Genomic DNA, 5,000 nt, shown 5'->3' with positions numbered 1-5,000 from the left:
GGTCAACGTGAACCGACGGTCGTTCATCTTGAGCAACAACTCTTGAATGGGCGAATGATTAGTTCAAACCCCGAAAAGCATACCGCATCCCAGGAGAACTGCTAAAAACCATTACCCATCCAACCACATCATTTCACGGGGGTCGAAGGACAACGGCCCTAGCATGAGCAGTTCACCCGACACCCCAGAGGGAATATCAAGCGAAGCTCTCTCATTTAGGACATCGTAATACCTTTCAATGGGCATCGAGCGGGAAAACTCCTTCACCCAAGGCCATGGGAGCACTTGTAGGCAACAACTGAGCGGATTACGAGTGACCGGTTCAATGCACAAGCAAAGAGCCCGCCAACTCAATAAATCCGAACGCCACTCACGCGATTCGCTAGCAGCAAATAACGAGGTCATTATCCCTAACACACTAGGACACAACAAAGGTCCATTAGTGCGGGAAGCAAACCCCATCGTAGCACAACTAGCTAGCGAAAACCGAGGGACAATCAGAACGATGCCTTGTCAGGACATTTCCCCTAACGCACTAGGACCAATAAAGCTCGTGTGGCTGCGGGGTCCGACCCTTTCAAAGCACATGTAGCGTCGAAAACCGAGGGACATTCCGATGGACATTCTAGGCAAGGGGACATTCGAGGGACATTAGAAGCAGGGGCGTATCGAGAATCGGCAATCGAGAAAGAAAGCATCGATTAGAATACTTGGTGATCAAACAACGCTCAATAATGGTTTTTCCGGACGCCTTGTGATACTATTTTGATTAGCGCATCATCGGCTTGGTCTTGGTGAGTATACTCACTAGCAAGAGGACTTCTTCGCTAATTAGGCTTCCACATTGCAATCCGTACTTCGCAACTAAAGATTGTAGTCTTACTCATTAGCACCTAATCACTCAGGGAAAACCAAGGGAACAATTCTCAAAAGCGATTTAAACAAACCCATCATAGCCGCACAAACCGGGGACATTCAGAGCAACAATGCATTGTCCGGACATGTCCCCTAACGCACTAGGATCAATAAAGCTCCGTGGCTGCGGGGGTCCGACCCTTTCAAGGCACGTGTAGCGTCGAAAACCGGGGACATTCAGGGGACATTCCGATCAACTAGGGACAACCCGGCTCAAGGCGTATCAGAATCGGCAATCGAGAAACAAAGCATCGATTAGAGTACATGGTGATCAGACAACGCTCAATATAATCGGTTCGGGACACAATATTATGACTACCCATACATCGGTATCATCGGCTTGGTCTTTGTGATAACTCACTAGCAAGCGGATTTCTTCGCTAACGACTCTCATCATTGCAATCCTTACTTATCGACTAAAGATTGTGGCCTTACTCATTAGCACCTAATCACTCAGGGAAAACCCAGGGCAACGATTCTCAAAAGCCGATTTCAACAAACCCATCACGGTAGCCTAGCAGGGGACAATCAGAACAACGATAACAGGGACATTCCGATCAACGAGGGACAACCGTCATAGAAGGGACCTCCGAGGCGTGGTGATCTTTCAAAAAAAAAAAAAAAAAAAAACTTTTTTAAAAAAGCAAACCGCATCTACTAGAAACCATTAGTCGACCCACCACATCATTTTACGCGGGCGAAGAAGACACCGGCCCTAGCATTAACGGTTCACCTAAAAAAAAAAAAAAAAAAAAGCCATCGATGCCCAAACCCGTCATAGAAGATTTTTTTTCAAAATAAATATTTTTAAAAAAAAAAAAAAAAAAAAGTGGGTCTTACTCGATGGCCTTCTCAGTGTGCCGTCACTCCAGCTCATCGATGCCCAAACCCGTCATAGAAGAATTTTTTTCAAAATAAATAATTTTTTAAAAAAAAAAAAAAAAAAAAAGTGGGTCTTACTCGATGGCCTTCTCCGTGTACCCGTCACTCCAGCACATCGATGCCCAAACCCGTCATAGAAGAATTTTTTTCAAAATAAATAATTTTTTTTTAAAAAAAAAAAAAAAAAGTGGGTCTTACTCGATGGCCTTCTCCGTGTACCCGTCACTCCAGCGCATCGATGCCCAAACCCGATGTAGAATAATTTTTTTCAAAAAAATAATAATTTACGGACAATAAATGTTTTTCACCATGCACCACGCCTCGGACTGAGGGTCTTACTCGAACGCCATCCTCGTGTACCCGTCACTCAAGCAATCGATGCCCAATCTCGTCTATGATAGTTCCCCCGAGTCATGGTGATTTACCACGGCACGGGGTTGTGCGGACTTACGATGGCCACAATAGCGGCCAACGATGCCAAAACCGTGTGCCTCTCACGGGCCCCAGGAGCAGGATGCATGGCGGAATATTTTTTTCTCGATGAAGGGTCTTGCCATGCCCACGCCTCGGAGTAGGGGTCCTTATGCCTCCGGCAACATGCACCATGATGCCTAGCCCAACCGCTATAGCCAACAATCACAGAAACCCGTGTGCACCTCACGGGCCCCAGAAACAGGTTTGCATGGCGGAAAAAAAAAAAAAAAAATTTTTTTTTTCTTCTTAGGGTCTTGCCATGCCCACGCCTCGGAGTAGGGGTCCTTATTCATACGCAAACATGCACCATGGTGCCCAGCCATTGACTCCTCACTACCCCCTATAGAGGCTTTTTTGATAGTTTTGGTCTTGTAGCATGAAACATTGGGTGTGCAGAATAGCGATACGTTTTTGTAACGCCGTTTTGGAGGACCAAATGAGCTTCAATTTGGGAGCTTGATATATGGTTGGAAAGCTAACTTGGAGTACTTGATGCTGGAAAAAAAAAATTCGTCATTTGGAATTTTTTTGAGGGAGTTATGGGTCTCCGTAGTCGGGTCATTTTCTGCGGGCGCGTCTGCTGCCTAGATCTCGGTGTGGGGGGACTTTGGGGGACAAACCACGGATGATATTGTGCAAACCTTGCATTTTTGGGTAGCTAACTTGGAGTAGTTGGTTTTAGGCTCAAGAAAAAAATTATTCGGACTCGTTTCGGTCTCGGAAACCGCGTCGGGGCGAGCGGTGTCTCTATGCGTGTTGGGTGTGCCCTTTGTGTGGGTTGTGTTGGGCACTTTGGGCATCCTCCACCTCATTTTCCACCCACCTTGCACCTTAATATCACACTACCAATGGTTTTGAGCATTTGTAGGCCGTTGCTCGGGCAAATATGTCCCAGTGGAAAAATGCTCACGGCGCCGTCCAGTCCGGTGGTGGGTGTGTGTGCGTGTGGTGCGTCGTATGGGACCAACCAAGCATCTAGTGTCCGTTCCTTGTTAAAATTACCCTATGACCGTCACCAACAACTCTCAAGTATTTGGGCACGGTTACCGGGATCTTATATCGGTAGTTGAGGTATAGCCTTTCATAGCTTGTCTTTGGGAAGCGTCGAGGTAATGCAAGTCGGGATGACTTTCGGTTGGTTGTCCTTTATGACTCGTGGTCACCCTATCATATAATTACCTTAGAAACCTCCTAAATTAGCGTTTCACGCTTCGTTGCTCGGTAAAATCCGTTCCAAATTGAAAAATGCCCACGCATGGCTTTATAAGGCGCCGTGGCTGGCAATGCCGCCCATGGCCTAGGCAACTAACCTCAAAATGCCCCTTGGCCTAGGCAACTAACCTCAAAATGCCCCTTGGCCTAGGCAACTAACCTCAAAATGCCTATGCATGGCTATTCAACGGAAGTGCTCGGTCACTTGGTGCCCATGGCCTAGGTAGCTAACCTCAAAATGCCCCTTGGCGTAGGCATTTCACGCCCATGGCCTGGCAACTAACCTCAAAATGGCAACTAACCTCAAAATGCCTTGGCATGGCTATTCAACGGAAGTGCTCGGTCACTTGGTGCCCATGGCCTAGCATTGCTCGGTCACTTGGTGCCCATGGCCTAGCATTGCTCGATCATTGGTGCCCATGCCTAGGCATTGCTCGGCCATTGGTGCCCATGGCCTAGGGCTCGGTCATTGCTAAGCATTGCTCGGTCATGGCTAGGCACTTGCTGCTCATGGCCTAGGCGATTCTGCACATGGCCTAGGCATTGCTCGGCCATGGCTAGGCAATGCTCGGTCATTGCTGCACATGGCCTAGGCAATGCTCGGTCATTGGTGCCCATGGCCTAGGCATTGCTCGGTCACTTGGTGCCCATGGCCTGAGCAGTGCTCGGTCATGGCTAGGCACTTGCTGCTCATGGCCTAGGCAGTGATCGGTCATTGTGCCCATGGCCTAGGCACTTGCTGCTCACGGCCTAGGCACTTGCTGCTCATGGCCAAGGCAATGCTCCGCCATGGTGGCCGTGGCCTTGGCATTTGCCTCACATGGCCTAGGCAATGCTCGGTCATGGTAGCCGTGGCCTAGGCACTTGCCGCACATGGCCTAGGCAGTGATCGGTCATGGTGCCCATGGCCTAGGCACTTGCCGCCTATGGCCTAGGCACTTGCCGCACATGGCCAAGCCAATGCTCGGTCATTGTGCCCGTGGCCTAGGCATTTGCCTCACATGGCCTAGGCAATGCTCGGTCATTGTGCCGTGGCCTGGCATTTGCCTCACATGGCCTAGGCAATGCTCGGTCATTGTGCCCGTGGCCTAGGCATTTGCCGCACATGGCCTAGGCAATGCTCGGTCATGGTAGCCGTGGCCTAGGCACTTGCCGCACATGGCCTAAGCAATGCTCGGTCATGGTGCCCATGGCCTAGGCACTTGCCGCCTATGGCCTAGGCACTTGCCGCACATTGCCAAGCCAATGCTCGGTCATTGTGCCCGTGGCCTAGGCAATTGCCGCACATGGCCAAGGCAATGCTCGGTCATTGTGCCCGTGGCCTAGGCATTTGCCGCACATGGCCTAGCCATTCTTTGCTCATGCTCATGCGAGCAATGCCGGTCATGGTGGCGTGGCCTGGGCATTTCTTGCGCATATGGCCTAGCCATTCCGTCACTTGGTGACTATGCCTTGTCATTTTTTGTTATTCTCGGCACTTGTACCCCATGGTCTAGCCATTGCGCTCATTCCCGACA

Source organism: Silene latifolia, chromosome 1 (genome assembly GCF_048544455.1).
Source record: "Silene latifolia isolate original U9 population chromosome 1, ASM4854445v1, whole genome shotgun sequence".
Taxonomy (NCBI): domain Eukaryota; kingdom Viridiplantae; phylum Streptophyta; class Magnoliopsida; order Caryophyllales; family Caryophyllaceae; genus Silene; species Silene latifolia.
The sequence above is the reverse complement of the archived record's forward strand: the minus strand, read 5'-3'. Positions refer to the sequence as shown.